Below are 24,710 nucleotides of genomic sequence, written 5' to 3'. Positions count from 1 at the left end.
ATAATTGTAATATTATAAGATTTTCGTTGAAAGGATGCGTTGTACTAGTGCATATGAATGGCTTTTTTCTTTTCTGAATGTTTTTATGATTCCCATTTAATAGAGCTGCCCTTGCTAGAAAGTCACTAGCTATATAATTGCTGCAAAGTTTGCAAAGAAAATGTTAACTTTTCAAGTAACATTTTGTAAAATGGAATCATAACCATCGTAAAGTAGCAAAGTTTGAGGGACTAAAGGCTAGATTCACTAAGCTCACCGATCGTGTCCCGACCAGTTGAGAGCCTTCTCAACCCCCGACCCAATTCACTAACCTTCTGCCTGATCTATCCACCCCCGATCCGCACATGCAAATGATGGGAAATACATGCATAAGTAGGAAGGCAGCAATTCACTAAACAGAACAAGGATCACCAACTGGGCTTGCCGATCCAAAAAGAAGCTGAGGACCGGTCGCTCACATCCTTGTCAACTGTCCTGCTTTCTGCTGCCCTGAAATCCCAGCCCTGAAACCATCAAAATAAAAAACATCTCCCTTGTGCAAAAAGCGCCCTGCTCTCTGCCGCCCTGCTCTCCACAAGCCCGTGTTTTTAACCCACGGGTTTAAAGTGGGGCTGCACTACGGCGTGTTCTGCTTAGTTGTTCCAGTCTGGTTGCAAAATGTGTTCTGTTCCCTTGAAATGATTCTTGTGGGGCCAGCAAGTGCAGCCACCCCCCTCCCCTTTGTTTTGACCTCAAGCTTGTGCGGAGAACAAGCACATGCGTGGATTGCATATCCAGGCAGAGAGGATGGTCTGCATGCATCTGGATTGCTCTGCTGTGATCCATAGGATCGCTTGTGGGCGTGTGTCCGATCAGATCATTTGCATGGGCACTCGGACACGGATCGCCCCCAAAAAAGAGTTTAGTGAATCTAGCCCTAAATGAATAATTAAATTTGTCAAACTACAGTAAATTCAAAATACTTATAGGGTGCATGACAAAACAAGCATTAATTAGAGCAGGACTTTGCATTCATCATATACCCTGAAAATATACTCCTATTAATCTGATCATAGAGTTCAGTATAGTACCCATAAAAGCCAAGTATTGAAAAGCTTGTACAAATGAAAATGCTACGATTGGCAAGGATTTAGAAACAGAAGTTCTGACACACTGTTTTGCTCCAGGTGAGCAGTCTTAAATTAATGTTTGCTATGTTAATATCTGGTGGGAAATTATACAAGAATTTGTTAAAAAAATTAATTCTTGTGCAACAGGACTGGTAGTCTTGACCAGCAGGTTAAACTCTCATTTGCTGCCAGTGTTGTAGAGAGCCCACTGTTTTGTTTTCGTGCTCCACCTCCCATCACTCTGGGATGAGCTCCACCCCCTCAATCTTACTCTCCACAAACCAGATTTGCAGGATGGCCACATGGTACAATCTTCACACATTTATTACGTTTTACAGGGTGGATTTAGCTGCCTGGCTGGACACCACTTTTGGATCCTTAGTACTGACAGCAGGCTCATCTGTTTCACTCTAGGAATTTGGGATTGCTCTGATACTTCCTGCTGGTCAAGACTACCAGTCTTGTGGCACATGAAGGAAAGATTAGATTCTTACCTTGCTAATCTTTCTTGTAAACAGGAATGGTAGTCTATCAGATGTATACTAGCCTGCTTTCTGTTTCAGACATGCCTGCTTAGTCAGATGTCTTGTTTCTATGGAATTTACTCATAAGAGACTCATTTTAAATACTGAGCAACAGAACTATTGGTGCAGATGGCACACAGGTAGGTGGCTCCTTTTTATTTCCACTTTGTTTGGTTCGTTTAGTAGTGATTTAGAAGCATTGTTTAATGTTTGTATTTAGAGCAGAACAGACTTATGTGGTTTAGGGGAGTTTCCCTGCACCCCTCTCTTATGTTTGCACTCTAGGATTTACTTGATGATTTGATGCCGACTGAGCGATGGGAGGTGGAACATGAAAACAAATCAGTGGGCTCTCTACAACCATCATGGCTAATGAAGGTTTAACCCACTGGTCAAGACTACCATTCCTGCTTACAAGAAAGAAGATTAGCAAGGTAAGAATCTAATCTTTCCAAAAAGCATTTCATACAAAATTAAAAATATCCAAACTCCAAAATAGAATTTGCTTTACATAGTAATATGTCCATCCAGTCTGCTCAACATTTCTGGATCCTAACTAGTGATACCAGAGCTGCCAAGTTACCTATTCCTGGAGGGAGACTTTTTGGATGGTTATGAATTTTTGCCAACCTCATCCTGGTGCATTATGGGACATACAGCACTGATATCAATGGATAGAATCAGGGACCTCACTGATTTGGGATATACACTTTCCCCTCCCCATTTGCGATTTCACATATTTGCGATTTTTTGGGGAGGGGGGAAAAACCCCCCCCAAAAAACACAGTGTAGCCTTTCCCCCGGCGTCCAGGCCTAACCTGGTGGTTTAGCGGGCTTTCGGGGCAGGAGCGATCTTCCTACACTCCTGCCCCGTGTAGATCGCTAATAGGAAATGGCTGTGGGGAGTTCCCGTCGTAGTCTCGAGTGGCGGGGCCTTTTGGTTGTTTTAAAAAAGGCGAAAAATATAGAAGATAGAAAGTGAGGTATACAGGAAAACTCCACACAGTACAGGATCCTTACTTGTCTTGATTGCTCCTGCCCAAGAAGCGAGAGGAAGCCAAAAATGAGTGCTCCCTGCTGGAACTCTTGAGAAAGCCTGTTTTGGCGAAACGGGTCCCGTCGGGCACATAAGCATTGGGGCAAGCATACTACAATATAATAAAGGCCAGTTAAAAGGCTCAGCGGCAATGCGCAGGACAAGGTTTCTGCCCTTTCAGTTTACTTTTTATTTAATTTAAACAGTTTTTCCTCACTCACCGGCCTCGGCAGCCGCACCTGGACCGAGCAGAGGAAAGGAAGCGTGGGAGCACACTCCGCCCCTTTCCCCCGACGTTCCACCGCTGAGCCAGTTAAAAGGCTCAGCGGCCAACGGCGCGCAGCTGTTCGGCACGCCGTCAAAGGCGCCTTAAGGCGTACGTCAAAGGCGCCTTAAGGCGTACGTCAAAGGCGCCTTAAGGCGCACGTCAAAGGCGCCTTAGCGAGCACCTTTGCGAAGCGACCTCAAAACCATCAACCACTGACTTTGGGAACGGTCTCAACACAGTACAGAGACCTCGAGCCGCGAAGGAGGCCAGCCCCACCTCCCAAAGCCAGAAAGGTCCAACTGCAAGACCTATTTTCCACACAACAGGGAGCACAATCACCCCTTGCCAACACCCTGAGCCAGCACAAGACAACATCCCCAAGCACCAAAATGAAGTTATCCCTGAAATCACACACACATGCCACCCTACTGATAATCCTCCTCATTACCAGTTGGAAAGTAATAGCAAACAACCTACCCACCTTACCCGCAAGTACCTATGCAACCAACATCCAGAACCTCAACAGGAGATCCCTCACAACAGGAAACTCGAACCACCATTCAAGCACTCAACACCCTATCACCCTAACATGGAGTAGAAGACCTGCACAACCCAAAACCAAACCTCAACAACTTCCCAAAACTCTCATCTACCCTGAAACGGAACACAGTCAGCAAACAGACATCGCTTCCATAAACTGTGCATACGTAAACATCAGAGCCATAGGATCCAAAACTGACCATATAAAAAACTGGATAACAACAGAAAACCTAGACTTTCTCTTCCTCATAGAAACCTGGCTAAACTCAGACACAGATCCTAGAATAACCGAGGTATGCCCTCAGGGGTACAAAATATCAGTGACCTGCAGAGAGAAAAAAAGAGGAGGAGGGCTAGCAATAATAACCAAGGACTCCCTTACCTTAAACATACTAGAAAAAACATCCACCCGTCAAATGGACCTCCTCGCCTGCCATCTCACAAGCACTACTCTAATAAACTCACTAAACTGCATGCTGTGCTATATAACACCAGGCAACTGGACCACAGTGAGACCGGAATTTGAAAACTTCATTTACCAAAACTCCTTAACTGCGGAATACAACCTTATCCTAGGAGACCTAAATCTTCACCTAGAAGACCCAACGTCCACACCAGCAAAAAACTGTCTATCATTCCTCAATGCCCTGTCCTTCCAAATCCTAAACCCACAAACCACACATGAAAAAGGTCAACTGGACATTGCAGCATTCATGACTCACCAACCATCCACCCCATCAATTCAAACCCCCAAAGGAACCTGGTCCCCATCGCTTTGGTCAGACCACTTCACATACAACTTCAAAATCAACTGGAATAAGACCAAAGCCACACCTCAATCTAAAAAAATAACATACACATCACGCAAATATATCGAACCAACCACCTTCTGGACAAAAGTAGATGAATCAATCCAAGACCAAGACCCAAAAAACTTCATCTCTCACTGGAAACATATGTCCACCAACATCCTTGATGAACTAGCCCCACTACAAACCAAAACCAGAACCAGCAGAAGATCAGACCCATGGTTTGACAATGAACTGCTCCAACTCAAAAGACAGTGTAGAAGATTAGAAAGAAAATGGAGAAAAACAAACCTAGACCAAACAAAAATTGCTTGGAAAAACATCATCAAACAATACAAACGACAACTAAAAGACAAAAGGAAAACTCATTACACAAATCTTATAGGCACAGAAACCCAAGACCCCAAAAAACTTTTCCAAATCTTAAAAGATCTGACAGACACCAAACCCTACACAACCACGAACAATACCCCACCCCCATCAGCTACCCTCCTAGCAGATCACTTCAAGAACAAAATTACCAATGCCAGAGCCACCCTCGATTCTACCCCATTCCACCCAAACGTAATCACAATTCACCCCACAGAAAAAGATTCAACCGCAGCAGACAGAACTTGGTCTCAATTCACCAACACACAATGGCCCGAATTCAATAACCTCTACAAAAAATACAGCCACGCCTCCTGTGACTACAACCACTGCCCTTCTTATCTCCTTACTACCTCCAGTGTAAAATTCTACACTACTTCTACAATGGATTCAATCCACGCTCACGGATGGCATTTTCCCCACTGTACTCAGCGAAATCATCATCACTCCAATCCAAAAAGATCCAAAAGGACCACCAGACCAACCTTCCAACTTCAGACCTATTGCCTCAATACCGCTATATGTCAAACTTACAGAAGGCCTAGTAGCCAAACAACTCACTAACTATCTGGATGACCATAACCTACTCCACCCCACGCAATCTGGCTTCAGATCCAATTTCAGCACAGAAACTCTCCTAGGCTCCCTTATGGACACAATCAGGCAACACCTCAGTACAGGGAAAAAAATGCTCCTTATACAATTAGACCTGACTGCAGCCTTTGACCTAGTTGATCACAATATCCTTCTGCAAATCTTGGACGCAATAGGCATCTCTGATAAAGTATACTCTTGATTTGAAGGCTTCCTAAAATCCAGAACCTACAGCGTAAAATCAAACAATGAAAAATCAGAACCTTGGTCAAATCCCTGCGGAGTTCCAAAGGGTTCCCCACTATCCCCCACCCTCTTCAACCTATACACTGCTTCTCTCGGAACACATCTGAACAATCTAGGTATAACCACCTATAGCTACGCAGACGATATTACCATCCTCATACCTTATGATCAGCTCAAACCCACCATGCCAAACATCCTACACCGAACACTTAATACAGTTAAGATCTGGATGAAAGATCACAAACTTAAACTCAACCCAGACAAAACTAATTTCATCCTCTTCGAAAATGACAAAATCCAAATCTCAACCAATCTAGAAATCAACTCAATCAACTATCCCATCCAAACCACCATAAAACTACTAGGAATGACCAAAGACAGATGCTGTACCATGCAACCGCAAATAAACAAAACAGTCCAGAAATCCTTCACAATCATGAGAAATCTGAGACAAGTCCAGAAATTCTTTGAAAGAAATCAATTCCAGCTTATAGTACAATCCCTAATCCTAGGACTGCTAGACTACTGCAACATCCTTTTCCTCCCATGCCCTGCTACTATGATCAAACAACTTCAAACAATCCAAAATACAGCCTTGAGACTCATCTTCTCATTGAGAAAATATGACCACATCACAGAAGCTTACATCAGCTCACATTGGCTACCAATCCAAGAAAGAATACAATTCAAATTCTACTGCATGCTATTTAAATCCCTAAATGGAGACAGTCCTTCTTACCTGAATAACCGCCTCAACCAAGCATCCACACTCAGACATAGAAAAGCGCACTCCCCATTCATACCTCCTCCGATCAACGAAGTAAAAAGATCAAAGCTTCATGACGGCCTCCTAGCCACTCAAGCCGCAAAACTGGATACCCGGATCTCCAACCTGCTGATGACCACATCAGACTACAAGACATTCAGAAAAGATATAAAAACAATACTTTTTAAGAAATTCCTAAATCAGCCCTAACTTCACCTACTATTAACAACAACGCCAAAATAGACAAAAATCTACCCTCACTACACCAGCAATAACAACTATGCTTCTAATGTTACCTCCATTTACACAATTCCTGTAAACTGTTTTTATCCTTGCCTCGAAATTATCTATTTACCACTCTAATTTATCATCGGTTCCTCCATTGTAACCCCGTTTATAAATCTTTTGTAAGCCGCCTTGAACCGCAAGGTAATGGCGGAATAGAAATCCCTAATGTAATGTAATGATAAGTAAAGAATGACTAAACCTGGTCTGCCATTGACTTTTTACCAATCTTCATTATGATATTTCTTGACTGTTATTTATGCTGATTTTCAATCCTGACAAGTGAGGATCCTGTACTGTGTTGTTTTAAAAAAGGCCCTTCCTTTTTGATGTGTTTGTTAGTGCAGCGTGATTGTGCCGCTGCCCGTGTGGTGTTCCGAACCTTTCATTGGGTTCTGGTTCCTTGGATTACTATCGTAATACAACGAATTGGTGATTTTTCTTCTCCCGACTGATGAGGATATTGAAACAGGACCTGTCGAGTGGAGATACAGCGCGGACCAGTATCCGCATTTGATACTTAATACCAGCGGGGATACAGCGCAGAATAGTATCCGCATTTGATCCAAACACTCCAGCTGTTTGAGCTAAGTACTTCAATTTATTTATTTAATGTGGGGTGGTCTTTTTTGCCCTACATTGTGTGTTTTATTTTAGACCCACAAATTTATCGTTGGGCCGCTCCAGCTAGAAGTGGTAGTGACTTTTAGTGTATTAAGTTTTCTTTTCACGGATTTTGTATATTTCATTGTGGACATTTAAACAAAATTGGACTTCATTGGGGATATTTAGTTCAAGATTTTGGTTTTTTTCACTTTTATGATCAGCATTTGGATATTCTTTTGGATTTTTGTGTGGACTTTGTTTATTTGGATGATTTTTTGGTTGATTCACAGTCTTGGTGGTTAGTTTTTTATTTTGTTTATTTTTAAGATTTTTGTGTGTGTCTTTCCGGAAGAGCTTTTTCTTTAACGAGCAGGCAGGGCTCGTTGCCGATTCCAGCGGCAGCGAGCAGGAAGGCAGAGAGGCGAGGGGGACGCGGTGAGCCAGGGGCGGGCGAGAGTTAGCTCCGCCCACCCGCATCGCGTCAGCGGCTTCAGTCAGCGGGCTCCCCCTTAAAAGGCGGGGAGCCGCGGCCGGGACAGGAGAGCAGGCAGGGCTCGTTGCCGATTCCAGCGGCAGCGAGCAGGAAGGCAGAGAGGCGAGGGGGACGCGGTGAGCCAGGGGCGGGCGAGAGTTAGCTCCGCCCACCCGCATCGCGTCAGCGGCTTCAGTCAGCGGGCTCCCCCTTAAAAGGCGGGGAGCCGCGGCCGGGACAGGAGAGCAGGCAGGGCTCGTTGCCGATTCCAGCGGCAGCGAGCAGGAAGGCAGAGAGGCGAGGGGGACGCGGTGAGCCAGGGGCGGGCGAGAGTTAGCTCCGCCCACCCGCATCGCGTCAGCGGCTTCAGTCAGCGGGCTCCCCCTTAAAAGGCGGGGAGCCGCGGCCGGGACAGGAGAGCAGGCAGGGCTCGTTGCCGATTCCAGCGGCAGCGAGCAGGAAGGCAGAGAGGCGAGGGGGACGCGGTGAGCCAGGGGCGGGCGAGAGTTAGCTCCGCCCACCCGCATCGCGTCAGCGGCTTCAGTCAGCGGGCTCCCCCTTAAAAGGCGGGGAGCCGCGGCCGGGACAGGAGAGCAGGCAGGGCTCGTTGCCGATTCCAGCGGCAGCGAGCAGGAAGGCAGAGAGGCGAGGGGGACGCGGTGAGCCAGGGGCGGGCGAGAGTTAGCTCCGCCCACCCGCATCGCGTCAGCGGCTTCAGTCAGCGGGCTCCCCCTTAAAAGGCGGGGAGCCGCGGCCGGGACAGGAGAGCAGGCAGGGCTCGTTGCCGATTCCAGCGGCAGCGAGCAGGAAGGCAGAGAGGCGAGGGGGACGCGGTGAGCCAGGGGCGGGCGAGAGTTAGCTCCGCCCACCCGCATCGCGTCAGCGGCTTCAGTCAGCGGGCTCCCCCTTAAAAGGCAGGGAGCCAACGGCGTGCAGCCGTTCGGCGCGCGGCGAAGGCGAGCGGCAAAGGCGCTCGCCTTAGCGGGAGCGCCTTTGCGGAGGAGCCTTGAGAAGGAGCCAGGAGCACAGGCAGCCCAGTAGAGAAATTCCTGAGGTACATTTTCTCTAATTTACTCGCGATTCATTCTCATTCTCTTTCCCTCTCTTCTCTTACAGAACACAGGAAAGAAAACAGAGAAATGGAGGCTGCAGGAATCCAGCAGGGCTACCCAGTATACTGCATCGCATGTCATATGTATGACTACCTCCCCTTTGGGAGGCGGGCATACATATGCAATCGATGCCAGGAACTGGATAGCCTGAAGAGGGAGGTCGGAAGGCTGCAGGTTAGAGTCCAGGAGCTGGAGGGACTCTGCTCAATAGAGGAACAGTGTGGGGAAACGGAGGAGACTACCAGAGAGAGCCACATCTCAGAACAAGTCAGAGAGCTCGAGAAGTACATAGAGGAGGCCTGGCAGATGGCAGAGGCACAGGACCACCAGCGTATCAGACGGGAACCGGCAGCTGGAGGTCAGGAACCAACAAACACCATGGGAGTGGGACCTAGCGTAGGGTCTGAAAATGCAGATGATGGTACCCAACAGGACCTGGCGGAAGGACCAGCGGAGATCCAGCAGAGCCCGGAGGACACGGACCTGAGACCAGAGAGACATCTGAGGAAGGGGAAATCTGCTGTTGTAGTAGGAGACTCAATCCTGCGAGAAGTGGACAGTCACATTGCCGGAGGAAGGGAGGACCGACTAGTGACATGTCTCCCGGGGGCAAGAACAACGGACGTCATCAGCAGAATTGATAGAATCCTGGAGGGAGCCGAGACAGAGGAGACAGCAGTTGTAATCCACATTGGAACCAACGACGTCAGCAGGAAAAATTTCAACCGGACTACACTGACTGAGCAGTTCAGGATCCTGGGGCGGAAACTGAAGCTGAGATCAAATAGGATAGCCTTCTCGGAGATCCTACCAGTACCGAGAGCAGACGCAAGAAGACAGAGCGAACTACAAGAAATGAACGGATGGCTGAGGAGATGGTGCGAGGAGGAGGGATTCCACTTTGTTCGAAACTGGACGACCTTCTTGGGGAAGAACAAGCTCTACAGGAGAGATGGACTGCACCTGAGCACAGCTGGGACGAGGCAGCTGGCAAGAAACATCCAAAACGCCATAGACCTAGCTTTAAACTGAAGAGAAGGGGAAAGCCGGAAGTCGATCTGGCCTCGACACACCGGACATTGGTATCAAAAAATGATACCGAACAAGGACATTGCAAAAGAGAGCTTGGGACCGAGTGGGATCTTTTGGACAAAGGGACTGAGAGAAAATTCTTGGGCAAAGGGACTATGAGAGGCTTCTTGGATAAAGGGACTGAGGGGACACTTTTGGGCAAAGGGACCGAGTGGGAACTCTTGGACAAAGGGGCTGAGAGGGACTTTTTGTACAAAGGGACTGAGGAGACACTTTTGGACAAAGGGACCGAGTGGGAACTCTTGGACAAAGGGGCTGAGAGGGACTTTTTGGACAAAGGGACTGGGAGGGAACTTTTAAACAAAAGGGCTGAGTGGAAATCTTCAGAAAAAAGGCCCACAGATGCAATGCAGGGGCCCAGTGCACAAACGAGCCTAACAGGCATGGTTGAAAGAGAACAATGGGAGCAAGAGGACCATCCAAAAAAGGAGATACTGGATGGGGGCAAAACGGACACGCCACGGGAGGTGGATGACCGAGTAAAGGCAAGCCAGGTGGGAGCACCGAGCCATGGAAAGAAAATAGCAGGGCGGGCGACAAATCAGGACCTATATTGCCTCTACACAAATGCGAGGAGCCTCAGGGCCAAAATGGGAGAGCTGGAAATTATAGCCAGTCAAAAAGCCCTGGACATAATTGGAATCACAGAAACGTGGTGGGCTGAGGATAATAAATGGGATGTGGTCATACCAGGGTACAAACTTTACAGGAGAGACAGGACACACAAGAAGGGTGGAGGAATAGCGCTATACATAAAAGACTCCATACCCTCAACCAAAATGGAAACAGCAGTAAGGTCGGAAGGCTTGGAATCAATATGGGTTAAGCTACCAGGAGGATCTGGAGCAGACATCAAATTGGGTCTATACTATCGTCCGCCTGGCCAATCGGAAGAAATCGACCGGGACCTGGAGACGGAACTGCGGCAGGTATGCAAAAATGGAAGTGTGGTGGTGATGGGAGACTTCAACTACCCTGGGATAGACTGGAGTATCGGGCACTCAAGTTGCGAGAGAGAGACCAAATTCCTGGAAGCCACGAGGGACTGCTTCCTGGAACAGCTGGTCATGGAACCTACACGAGGAGAAGCTACTCTTGATCTAATCTTCAGTGGACTGGGGGGACCTGCAAAGGAAGTAGCGGTATTAGACCCACTGGGAAACAGCGATCACAACATGATCCAGTGCAGACTAGAACTGGGATCATCCAGGGTGAAAAGAACCACAACAACAGCGCTCAACTTCAGAAAAGGGAATTATGATGCAATGAGGAAAATGGTGGGGAAGAAACTCAACGGCAGCACAAGGAAGGTAGAGTCCGTAGAAAGCGCCTGGACCCTGCTCAAGCGTACGGTGCACGAAGCACAGAACCTGTACGTCCCCAGGTTCAGAAAAGAGTGCAAGAAAAATCGAATAAAGAACCCAGCATGGATAACGGCAGCTGTAAAAAAGGCGATCAGTAATAAGAAAGCATCGTTCAAAAAATGGAAACAGGATCAAACGCAGGCCAACCAAAAGGAACACAAGGAAAGCCAGAAGGAGTGCCACCGAGTGGTTAGGAGAGCAAAGAGGGAATATGAAGAGAGACTAGCGGGAGAGGCAAAAAATTTCAAATCATTCTTCAGGTACGTAAAGGGGAAGCAACCAGCGAGGGAGGAAGTGGGGCCCTTGGATGATGGGGATAGAAAGGGAGTAGTGAGGGAGGAAAAAGAAATAGCTGACAAGTTAAATGACTTCTTTACGTCGGTCTTCACGAGGGAGGACACATCCAACATTCCGGAACCAGAGGAAATAGAAAATGGAGATCAAGATAACAAGCTGGTCAAATTAGAGGTGAGCCAGGAGGATGTCCTCAGGCAGATAGACAAGCTAAAGAGCGACAAGTCGCCAGGTCCGGATAGCATTCACCCAAGGGTGCTCAAGGAATTAAGAAATGAAATAGCAGAGACACTTCAGCAAATATGCAACCTATCCCTAAAAACTGGAGAGATCCCGGAGGACTGGAAAATAGCTAATGTCACGCCCATCTTCAAGAAGGGTTCGAGGGGCGACCCGGGAAACTATAGGCCGGTAAGCCTCACATCGGTCCCGGGAAAGATGATGGAGGCACTGATTAAGGACAGCATCTGTGACCATATCGAAAAAAATGGACAGCTAAGGTCGAGCCAGCATGGGTTCTGCAAGGGTAGGTCGTGCCTCACAAACTTGTTGTACTTCCTTGAGGGGGTAAACAACCAGGTGGACAAAGGAGAACCCATAGACATAATTTACCTAGACTTCCAGAAAGCCTTCGATAAGGTACCACATGAGCGGTTGCTCAGGAAGCTATGGAACCATGGGGTGCACGGGGAGGTCCACCGATGGATCAAAAACTGGCTGGCAGACAGGAAGCAGAGGGTTGGTGTAAAGGGCCATTACTCGGACTGGCAAGGGGTCACGAGCGGGGTTCCTCAAGGATCGGTGCTGGGACCGCTCCTGTTTAACATATTCATTGACGACCTGGAGGAGGGAACAAAATGCGAGGTCATCAAATTTGCAGATGACACCAAACTATTCAGCAAGGTTGAAACCACGGTTGACTGCGAGAATCTCCAAAGGGATCTTACGACATTGGAAGAATGGGCGAAAAAGTGGCAAATGAGCTTCAATGTTGGGAAATGCAAGGTCATGCATATAGGGAGAAGGAACCCGATGTTCACTTACAAAATGGGGGGATCAATGCTAGGGGTCAGTAATCTGGAAAGAGACTTGGGAGTGATGGTAGACACGACATTGAAGGCGTCGGCACAATGCGCCACAGCCTCGAGGAAAGCAAACCAAATGTTAGGTATCATTAAGAAGGGTATCTCGACCAGAACGAAGGAAGTCATCCTGCCACTGTACCGGGCTATGGTGCGCCCGCATCTGGAATACTGTGTACAGTACTGGTCACCGTACCTCAAAAAGGACATGGCAATGCTTGAGGGAGTCCAGAGAAGAGCAACTAAACTGATTAAGGGTATGGAAAACCTTACATACACTGACAGACTGAAGAAGCTGGGGTTGTTCTCCCTGGAAAAGCGGAGACTCAGAGGAGACATGATAGAGACCTTCAAGATCCTGAGGGGCATCGAAAAGGTTGACAAAGACAGATTTTTCAATTTGAAAGAAACCACAAGAACAAGGGGTCACTCGATGAAATTGAAGGGGGACAGGTTTAAAACAAACGCAAGGAAGTACTTTTTCACACAGAGGGTGGTGGACACATGGAACACCCTTCCGGAGGCCGTGATAGGAAATAGCACAGTACAGGGTTTCAAGGAAGACCTGGATAGGTTCCTGGAAGACAAAGGGATTGAGGGGTACAGATAGGAGCAGTGGAAGGTTTAGAGATAACTGTAGAGGTAGGCAATAAAATTAGTCAGGGACCGCTGACCAGGCAATATGCCTGATGGGCCGCCGCGTGAGCGGACCGCTGGGCTGGATGGACCTCTGGTCTGCCCCGGCGGAGGCGACTACTTATGTACTTATGTACTTAACTTCCTTTGTACATTTATATTTTCTCCTCCTGACACTTCTCCGGGAGTGTTTATGCACTTGACTGTTTCATCAGCTTATTTATTACACTGCATGAAGGCATGATGATGTACGGGGCAGGATTTATTTAGATTTTGGTCTAAGTGCTTGTCACTTAATAAATACCTGCCTGGGGCCATTGGTTATTACGAGGGTTTATACAGGCCCATACTGATTAGTGCCTTTTGGTTTTATACATTTGTTCCTTATTTAAGGACTAAGCTGGTGGTACATTTTTCACACCGTTGTAGGTTCAGTTTTTGGAGATTATATATTGTAGTACCAATTTTTTGGGGAATTTGGACTTATTGTTAATATTGGTATATATTTTTTTGGTTTTCGTTGGCAGAAAAAAGAAAAAACAGAAAAATCTTACCAAAGCAATGCTCTGTTCCTGGTTGGCTGAAGAGCCAATAAAGCACCACCTTGGGTGGTCGGGTAGGAATTAACCTCAAGAGTCACCTGTGGAATCTGATCTCTCAAAAAATCCTCAGAGTTCATTCTAAAACTAAGAGGCTGAAACCAGCAAGAGGCTCAAAGAGCGCTTTTCAGTTGGGTGAGAGGATTCACACACCCCATGAAATGTAGCTCACTTGGCCTGACTTTAAGCGTTTTCCAGGCCTCTCTCCTACTTACTACTCCCCAAAGTCTCAAAAAGGTCCTAAACTGATCCAAAGAAGCCTTTTAATCAACAGCTCTCTCCTCAAGCAGATATAAGCAAATTATATTGTGGGACAAGATCCCGCTTAGGCCCAACTTCCCCAATGAATCCCTGTCCCAGAGTTGAAAAGGTTGTGGAACACAGCTCTCAGTGCATCCCCAAGAATGCACACTGAGACTTCTCAAGTGGAAAAACCAAAACACTTTAATAGTAAATGGTAAAATGTGGCACAAGCCATAAAGTCTCTTGGTCAAAAATAGTTATTTCTTATGAAAAATAAAGGTTCATAAGGTTCAAGTACTTTTGCTCTGAGTGTAATTTCCATCCTTAACTCCAGGTAAGTCTTGAGGGTTTCACACCCTGCACAAAGTCTTTTCATTCAAGAAAGCTTTATTTGAGAAGCCTGGATGTTTTCTATCAGCACTTTTAACTTCCAAACTACAGTCATGTAAAACAAGTTTCGAAATTTAAAACATTTTCTTCTGGCTAAGTCAGCTTGCCAAACAAGTATAGACCATTCCTGGGCTTTAATCAACACAAAGACAAAAAAACAACAACATCCAAACACTTTTCTTTCAGTAGCACAAACACTGGCTCTTGCTGTTGCACTGCTTGGGTAGAACCAGAGTTCCCAAGCAGGCTTGGGGGAAATAGCTCATACACCACAGGTGTTAGCCACCCTCCCAAAATACAGGCTTTTGTTTTCCTTTCCTCACCCTCAGCAATATCGTAAGCAGAGCCCACATTGCTCCAAACAAAATTACAAAAAATAAACCCAAAATGCTGTTTTTGACCACAGTTCACTAGGTAGCTGGGCACACCCAACTAATGTTGCCCGCATAAACTCTCTGCAGGAAAAAATACAAAAATAGGAAAAAAGAGAACTCCAAGCAAAAATAAACTGTTTGGCTTTGTAGCCTACTCACAGACCATATATTCCTCCTCAAAGTCAGACAAATCAGAATCCTTAATGTAGTTCATAGGATATTTCTCCTGCAGCCTCTCTGCAGCTAGGTCAGCATTACCTTCAGCTAGTTCCTCCATGTCATAATCATTAGACTCCGGGGGGGAACTTCTTTGTTCTGTGTCCTCCTCTGCTGGAAGGACAGGCTTCCTTCCCAGCCTTTGTTCAGCTTCCTGTTCCAGTTGTGCCCTCCTCCTGTCTGACGAGGAAGGCTCAAGAAATGGTAGGCACGAAACCTCGCCCTCTCCTAGCAGGGACAGACAAGTTCTTAAAGAGCCCTGTACTCCTGCTGTCAGCTGGAATGCTAGGTTTTCTTAAAGGGGCAGGCTACTGACTAAGTCTGTGCACAGGATGTACTCTAGTTTAAGGATATTTCACAGTACTTTTGACAGGGTTTATAATGGGGCTTCCAGGATCTTCCCCCAAGTCTGCATTGGAGCTAGCAGGATTACTGTCACAATGTGCATTTCACAGGTTGCTGTTATCTTTAATGCTGAGCCTCTGTAACCTCTTCCTTAGAACCAGGCTTATTGAGGGTTAGGCACTAGGCCAGCATTCCTCCCCACAAGGGTTACCTGTAGAGTCTGATCTCTAAGAAAGTCCTCAGAGTTCATTCTTATGGCAACAGTGAGCAGATGTAGTCAAAGCAAACAATGGAGCTAAACAGCTAAAAAAGAACCATTGATTGAGATCATTTAGAACATGAATATTCATGAGAGAGATTTACATATAATGGAAGTGACAGGCATGCAAATCTGCTCCATGCATATTCATTAGGGCTAGCCTGAAAACCCGATTGGCCTGGTGGTCTTCCAGGACAGGGTTGGGAACCACTGATTTAGAAGGATTACTGGCATTTGCTCTACACAGGTAAATAGCAGGTTTACACTTCTAAATGGCCAAATGTGTCTAAATAGTAATTTTAGAAAAATCACCATAAACATTCATATGTCCACAAGGGTGGATTTATGATTTAAATAACTAGGCAGAAAGATTTAGGTCTCCTTTTACGAAGGTTCGCTAAGCGTTTTAGCGCACATACCGGATTAGTGCGCACTAGCTGAAAATCTACCGCCTGCTCAAAAGGAGGCAGTAGCGGCGCTATTCCGCGCGTTAAGGCCCTAGCGCGGCTTTGTAAAAGGAGCCCTTAATTTAAATCAAGGTTTTCTATTGAATGACCCATTCTTGTTGGTATAATCTTAATATCTACAACCAGATGAAGGTTTCATTTTTTTGAAAAATAACTTTTCAGATTAATTTTACAGTTATAGCAAAAAAATTACTGATTTGGTTGTACTGTTAGAAATACATAAATAATTATGAAATTATTTTGAGGTGAACTATCTTTAGTTTAATAGGTTAATAATTCATATTTGGACAAATTTTCTGCAGTAGTTTAATGAAAGAAGAAAAATAATCAATACCTTAATAATTTAACCATATGTATTCCCATATTTCAGTATATCTCAAACTGTGTGCCAAGGCACACTAGTGTGCCTCCTGAGATTTCAGGTGTACCTCGGTACACTGGGGATGAGGAGAGGCGCCGGCGCCAGCTGATTTCCTACAGGATGTGCCTCTCATGGCAATCAATGGGCACCAGCACCTACCCTCTTTGGCCCTCTTCCCTTCTGGCACCCCCACTAGCGTCTCAGAGCCCGCCTGGAGGGACTTCACTCACACGCGGGCATCAATATGATAATGTCACGCATGCGCATGATGTCATTGCGGTGATATCTGCGCACTTCCAGGTGCCTCTAGCCACGGCCACTACCTTTAGTGTGCCGTGGCTCAAGAAAGTTTGCTGGACACTGCCATATTTGCTTAAACATTCATGCTAACTGATGTGGTTAAACAAGATTTTTTTTTTTAACTCTTAATTATCAGCCAGTTCCATACATAAGAACATAAGCAGTGCCTCCGCCGGGTCAGACCACAGGTCCATCCTGCCCAGCAGTCCGCTCCCGCGGCGGCCCAAACAGGTCAAGACCTGTCTGAATCCCCAGAGGGGGTCCCCTTGCCACCCTGGTTTCCCATTTAAGTCCTAGCTTCCCATCGAAGTCCTAACCATGAAAAACTTGAAAATGAGTGAGCTATACAGAAAACAGTATTTTATCTTCATCTTCTTGTGTATTCATAGTCCGAAAAAGAAGCTTTCCTGCTTTATTGGGTCCCAAATGATTTCTCAATTTGGAATGAATGAGTCCAATGCAAGAGAATATTCTTTCTATGCCAGTAGAAGAAGCTTCTGTTAAAAGTAAAAACATTACTTCAACAGTCTCTAAGTCCAAGTGCTTCATAAGTGACCTCCACCAGTTTACTTGTGTGACATTCTTTAAAATATCTTCGGCAAACATATTTCTTGAATGGTTCTACCTTAGCTCTGAAGTTTATTATAGTTGACATTACATTACCTGTTGAACATTGCTCCATTTTTCTGTCATACACTTTATCTAGCAGTTTCCTTGCAACATCTGCTCTGCTGGGTGGACTGTATCTTGATCTCAGTGACTGAACCATACTAATGAAGTATGGGTTTTCAATCAGACAGAAAGAAGAGTTTGTCGCATAAATAAACTGGGCAATTTTTTCAATTTCCTCTTTTTCTACTCTGCTGGTTTTTATCACAAACTTATCTATGGTGGTTCCTGGGTGGTTAGATTTTTTTCTTTTTTTAGGTGATATGTGATGTGACCGAAACACCATCATGGACAGATAACTCTGAAACTGTAGAACAGGAAATCAGTGATCTCAAAAGTGGATAGTTTCCAGAATCCTTTAGGTTGATGATAAATTCCCCTAAACAAAAAAGTCAGTGCTGTTATTTTATTATTGATATCTAAATTCATATCACAATATTATAGATATAATACTAATCATTAAAAAAAAAATTTAAATAGTGCTCAGACCCACAACCTACAGTGTTCAAGTGTATGAAACAGAACACAGGCTGCCATCAGACCATCATAGCACCATTTATATCTGTACCACCTCATAGAGTTCTAACCAATCTATATAATTAATAATTTCATAACTTGTCTTCTATGGTGGTAATTTCGCAATGGATGGTCACGTGATAGGCAGCTTTGTGTTGTAAAGTGCTCATGCAAATTCTTAAAAAGCTCCTGGAAGCCGAGAAACACAAGTCCTCCCTTCGACTTGAGTTTTGCGAATGTGCGTGCTTATTTAGTATTACTCATTGTATTCACTGCCATTCAGTACTGCCCAAAAAGGAGTATTTGCTTGTTTCAATGCTTTATTTCTTCATATCAACTGTATCAAAATGACAGTAATATGCAGTAATAACAAATATGACATTTCCTCAAGGCAGTCTTTAAGAAATATGATGAAATAAAAACATTTACTGTATTTCCTCACATATAGGCTGCCCCTCTTCATAGGCCGCACCCATGTATGGGCCACAGAAAAGGTGGCCTATGTTTAAAAACTGGAATATAAGCTGCCCCATAGTATTAGCCGTGGCTTATCTTCCGGTACCTCCCCTGCTTTTTAAAATCTCCCCCCCCCCCCCCAGGTACCTTTCTCGGAGCCCCTGGACGGCAAATCTCCAGCAGTGCAGGGCAGCCATGATCTCTTCGGCATCTGGCCTGTCCCCGCACTGCCCGCTGAATGGCAGGCCAGACCAGGAGAAGCCTGTTTACTGTGCTGCTTCTGCCAAGCTGGTCTCTGCTACCGCTGCTGCTATTTTAGGATGCCCAGAGGTATGTCAGGAGTTAGGACTCACTGAATTGGGGAGTCAGATTTTTTAGAAAGTGAATTGATGTGAATCGATTCATCGAAGTAAATCAGTGAATTGATTTAGAATTTGCAAATCAGGCAACACTAGTGCTTACTGCAGCTTAGTAAAAGGAGCCCTTAATGTTATGTCATATAAATATTAAATGATCCTTGATTCTTCGATATTTTTGGAATCTTGGAATGTACCAGAACTTCCCTGGGGACTCCACAGTAGTCTGATTTCTAGTATTGCTTCATTATGGTGCTTAGTTTCAAAGCTCTGCTCCTGTTTTAGACATCTGAAAACTGACATTCATAGTATGTGGACATCCAAATCCAAATTTTATAAAGGCAGGATACGGACATCTGTAGAATGTCTGTACAGTAAGGGGGTATAGTCTAGGCTTGTTTTGGGTGAAACTAGAGAGGGTCCAAAATATGGATATCCAGCTGAAATTACAGAAGGAATAGTGTTGTCTGTGTCTAAAAAGGAGGTCTTCAATTATTTAGACCTTGTATAGGTATGTCCACGTTATAGTAAGGTGCTCTGATTAGAGCAGCTGTCTACTGGATGGATTAAGGAATGACACCTCCTTAATCTCCCAGTAGTTGCTGTTTCTCTCTCCCCTGAAAGTTAAACCAGCAAGGGATACCAAGCTGTATGACAGCTTCAGGTATTATGGCCCTGATTCTATAAATGGCTTCTAACTCCAAGGCACTGTTCGGCACAGTTGGTAATTAACTTCTAGGCAGCCATCTATAGAATTGTGTCTAGCAGTGCCTAAATATTCTTAAGTGCCAGTAGGCGTTAAAATCGACCACCTTGAAGTGGTAGATGTCTACTAGCAAGTTAATTTATTTTAAATTGGTTTTTAATGATGCCTTCAATTATCAGAATTGATTAAGCTGTCTTTTATAGAATCAGGGCCTATGAGCATTTTTAACAGAGTGGCAGACAAGTCTGAGGAGTAGTTTTCTCGCTGTCCCTGTCCCATTCCTGTAAGCTCTGCCTTAATCACACAAGCCTCGAACACTTACTATTTTAAAGTGTTTGAGGCTTGTGCAGATGAGAGCAGAGCTTGCAGGAATGGGACAGGGACAGGAAAAGAACTGGCCGGGATGGGACGGGAAAATGAGTTCCTGCGGGGACGGGAAAAAATTTGCCCCGTGTCATTCTCTAATCACAAATAAAAGTAAAATTTACAAACAGTGGAAGTGGGATTTGAACTTGGGTTCCCTGATTCTAACCCCACTACCATAACCATTAGATTATAACTTCAGTGTGTGCAGAATGTTGCTTTGAAATTGTTAAAGAACCTTGGCACCTTTGACCATCTTTCTCCTTTCCTAGCCTCTGTATATTGGCTTCCAGTTAAGAAAGATGAATTTTTAAGGCTTTAGTATTGGCATTTAAAGTTATTCAAGCAAACTCCAGGATATATATCTGAGAATTTGCTAATTTATACTCCTGTACGTTCTCTATGATCACTAAGGGAGAAGTGTTTATGTCCTTCATTTAATTTATTTAATCTGGAAACTGGGTCGTAAACGGGCTTGTTCCTTCTGTTATTCAGACTCTAGATGGGTTCCTTTTATTTTGTAAGGTTGTAAAAACTTATTTATTTTAAATTTTGTATCATTCAAATATCTCTACAAAAGCCAATTGCGGAGGGTGGGATACATTTTCCCAACTTTCATAGGTACCATCAAGCCTATATTATGCGTCAGGGTATGTACTGGATCCTTCCTGAGCTCATGGAAAATCTCCCAGACTGGTTATGGTTGGAATGGCAACTCATGTCTCCACTGAGATTAGTGCACATTCTAAGTATCAAGATGCCTAGGCTGTATAAGGACAATAGAATTTTAGTAAACACGTGGCAAACTTTAAAATTTATCATTAATTTAACACCTATTCCAATCCATAAATCCACGTGTCAGACCCTGTGGCTGAACTCCAAGATTCAAATTGGTGGATTTAAGGTCATCTGGAAGCATTGGATGAAGGCAATACGTACTTTGGATGATGTTATATCAGATGGTAAGCTGCTTTACTTTTCATGATTGCAACACAAATTTGGTCTTAACAAATCACAAAGTTATAGATGGTTGCAGTTGAAGCAGGCCATTCAGGAGGGGTTCCCTGAATGGAAAAATCTAACTGATCAATATAGTCTGTCGATCTTATGTTTTCAGGTGGACTTCTTGGAACACCAGGCTGCTCAGTGGTATAAATTAATATCTGGATTTTTGAATAAGAAACAAAAGAATGGTCTGCGGGACATTTGGAGCATTGAGATTAAGCATCAAATTAATGCATCTCAATGGCCACGAATTTGGGCTTGGAGGGTGAGATGTACGGCGTCGGCATCTAAGAGACAAACTTGGTTTTTCTTATTGCATAGAGCAGTTTAGACCCCAGTTCGTTTATAAAAATTAGATAGCTCTAAGTCTAATAGATGCTGGCACTCTCATCTCGAAGCTGGGACATTAGATCATCTAGTATTCTATTGTCCATTGATACTTAGTTTTTGGAAATCCATTTGGGGTCAAGTGAACAATCTGCTGGAAAATCCGGTGGCATTATCATATGACACTGTGTTATTTGGTACTGCAATGAGAGCTGAGTCAAATCTCTACTACTAATAATAAATTTTTGCTCATTATGGGTTGCCATACAGCAAATAATGAAAAATTGGGATCGGCTGAACTACAATTTTTGGTGGAATTCGTTGTGCCAAATCTTTAAAATGGAGCGGGCAATAGCTATACAACAGGGTCATTTTAAGAAATTTAGCAATGTATGGGAGCCATTAAATCACTGTACAGAATGAGTATAATTTTTTTCCCCTTTTTTGCATACACGTCCAGGGGGGGGAGGGAACACTCTATGATCTCTTATGCTTAAGAATAAATGTTGGGTATATGGGAGGGGGGATATGGGATGTGAGTTTGAATTTGATGGTATATTAAGTAATGTTAAAGTAGACAATAAGGCCTAAATTCTCTATTACTGCGTTTAACTTAGGCGTGCTTTGGACGTCCGCTGCAAGTGAATAATTACGGAGTTAAGGGTCTTAATTGATGTTAATTGGGTAATTAACGACACATAGACGTCCCTAGGTAGTACATAACGAACTAACGTCTATTGAACGCATAGTCCCGTCTGCAGCTCTGGACGTGGGCGTTCCATGGGCGTTCCGTTGGGCGTGCCAAGTGGGGACGCTAGATAGGCGCTACTTGGGCGAACGCGTGCGTCTAAATCTCGTGAATTATGTAGACGTAAGAAACCCTGGTCTAGCTTGGATTTCAATGCCGTTTCAACTATCGTAATTGCGGCTCTTTGTTAGACGCGAGGCAGACGTCCGCTGTGTTTTTCATCAATAATTCCAATAGTGAATTTCAATAGGTATATTTCATCTTTTCTCTGTCCGAATAAATATAATGACACCATAACAATGGAACACATTATATTGCATGGATAACAAACCACATTTCATCCCAAACCATAATATAATTTTCACATGGCTTTTACAACCCCCTTTTTTGTCTCAACAAACAGCACTGCAATCGGCTCTCTTTTGAAAGCAAAGAAAAACCAGCACACATTATCAGCACTTAAAAAGAGAATAAACAGATACACACCTTAACAATCCAGCTTCCCTCATTGCAAAATGGAGGTGTTCAGTTGCACAAAACTGACCTCATTGTGACCTCATCAATCTGCATCTTCCAGTAATATGCCACAATTAAAAGACGTGGTGGGTGTTGAACCCACAACTTCTGGATGTTAGCAGCACAGGCTGGGCTCCTAACCGATAGAGCTACAGCTGCTTGACTTAACTGTCTGTGCTTCATTAGGTATCATGTCAGGATGAACTCAAATAAGTTTAAGCAAAGGAATGGCTAAAGATTTGGAACGTTTTCAAGTAGAAAACAAATATGAAATATGTATTAAAGAATTGCAGCACAAAGAACGCCTAAACGGAACCGATTATTTACAGTCCTATATGCATTAGTACAGTGCTTAGAATGAAGATTAGCGTGTGAGAAAAACGGAGCTCCACCTCACATGCATTCAAGCACACTTGGGAATATGGGTTTGGGGCTCAGTGAAAGCAGCCTACTATGACATTATAGCTAAACTCCTTTTCCCTTAGCACTTCACTAAGATATGATATGACAAGGGAACCAGAGGAATTGGAGCTGTGGGTCAGTGAGGAAAGGCACTCTCTACCAATTGTCCGGCCTTTGAGGGTTCAAATCCCAGCCTGTATTTTACTTGTGGCGTATCTGCCTTCCAGGTGCACTTTGATGATGCTTTCCACTTCTTATAGGAGTTGAATATAACATTTCTCCATTTAAACATGGCATACGTTGTTAGTTTTTATCGTGGTAAAGTATACATTTCTGAAATGGTGAAGAAATGGCAGAAAGCGGTATAAGCAAATCCAAACTGCTATAAGCACAAGAAAGCATTTGTAGCTCAACACGCTAATGCTCCTTTTCTGAGCTTTGCCATCTAAAACTCCCCAGTTCGACTCCCACCTTTGCTAATTTTAATAAGGTCCTAGTTTTTTGCTATTAGCTCTTATAACATTTCCCTTTGCAGGCAAACCTATTTTCAACTTACCATGGCTCGGACATCCTAAGCAGTGATGAGAGACACCTTTCCTCTGACAGCAAGATGACATTTGTGGATCGCCTGGTTAATGTGCTCTCATCACTGCTTAGGATGTCCGAGCCATGGTAAGTTGAAAATAGGTTTGCCTGCAAAGGGAAATGTTATAAGAGCTAATAGCAAAAAACTAGGACCTTATTAAAATTAGCAAAGGTGGGAGTCGAACTGGGGAGTTTTAGATGGCAAAGCTCAGAAAAGGAGCATTAGCGTGTTGAGCTACAAATGCTTTCTTGTGCTTATAGCAGTTTGGATTTGCTTATACCGCTTTCTGCCATTTCTTCACCATTTCAGAAATGTATACTTTACCACGATAAAAACTAACAACGTATGCCATGTTTAAATGGAGAAATGTTATATTCAACTCCTATAAGAAGTGGAAAGCATCATCAAAGTGCACCTGGAAGGCAGATACGCCACAAGTAAAATACAGGCTGGGATTTGAACCCTCAAAGGCCGGACAATTGGTAGAGAGTGCCTTTCCTCACTGACCCACAGCTCCAATTCCTCTGGTTCCCTTGTCATATCATATCTTAGTGAAGTGCTAAGGGAAAAGGAGTTTAGCTATAATGTCATAGTAGGCTGCTTTCACTGAGCCCCAAACCCATATTCCCAAGTGTGCTTGAATGCATGTGAGGTGGAGCTCCGTTTTTCTCACACGCTAATCTTCATTCTAAGCACTGTACTAATGCATATAGGACTGTAAATAATCGGTTCCGTTTAGGCGTTCTTTGTGCTGCAATTCTTTAATACATATTTCATATTTGTTTTCTATGAGTTAAATCAAACTTCAGAGGGCTTGGACAGGTGTTGAAGAATGATCCAGTTAGGGGGGGATGTTTTTGGTGGGGGGAGGGTGTTCAGCATGAGAGAGAACAGGTTGCATTAACTATTAGACAATGGGCTGCACATAATAAAAGCTGAAGCAAAATATTGATATGTAAAGGCAAGGCTAAAGAGTTACCAGGTGTCCTGGCTGAGAAATGAATATAACCTATTTGCTAACCTTACTCAAGACTTGAACCCCCTGATGTATGGACGATGAAAAAAAGCAATGCCTTAAGGCATAGAGCTATAGAGGTAACTTTGTTTAGAACATAGAGCTTAGAGATGTGAAGGAAATGACTACAACGTCACTACAGCTGTATATTGCAAAACCACATCCAATGCACATCCAATTAGATTTGAATCCTAACGGTTTCTATGACGTCCGCCGCTAATTAGGCGTGCTTAGTATATAGAAAGCTTTGGCACAGCCATTTTGCCTATGTAAGACCCCCTCATGTG

The 24,710-nt window shown here is 44.4% G+C and overlaps 1 protein-coding gene across 4 annotated transcripts in view; it reads left to right on the top strand.

The window, feature by feature from the left end:
* The window catches only part of STRADB (STE20 related adaptor beta), a 106,821-nt gene that overhangs the window by 583 nt on the left and 81,528 nt on the right, over positions 1 to 24,710 (top strand). For 2 of the 4 annotated variants that reach the window (XM_033944583.1, XM_033944582.1), the window contains exon 2: positions 1,673 to 1,773. The exons of the other annotated variants lie outside the window; for them this stretch is intronic. The gene's annotated coding sequence lies outside the window, so the exon portion shown is untranslated. The remainder of the gene's footprint in view (positions 1 to 1,672; positions 1,774 to 24,710) is intronic. 4 annotated transcript variants of the gene reach the window in all.

Source organism: Geotrypetes seraphini, chromosome 5 (assembly GCF_902459505.1).
Source record: "Geotrypetes seraphini chromosome 5, aGeoSer1.1, whole genome shotgun sequence".
Classification (NCBI taxonomy): Eukaryota; Metazoa; Chordata; class Amphibia; order Gymnophiona; family Dermophiidae; genus Geotrypetes; species Geotrypetes seraphini.
The sequence above is the reverse complement of the archived record's forward strand: the minus strand, read 5'-3'. Positions and strand labels throughout refer to the sequence as shown.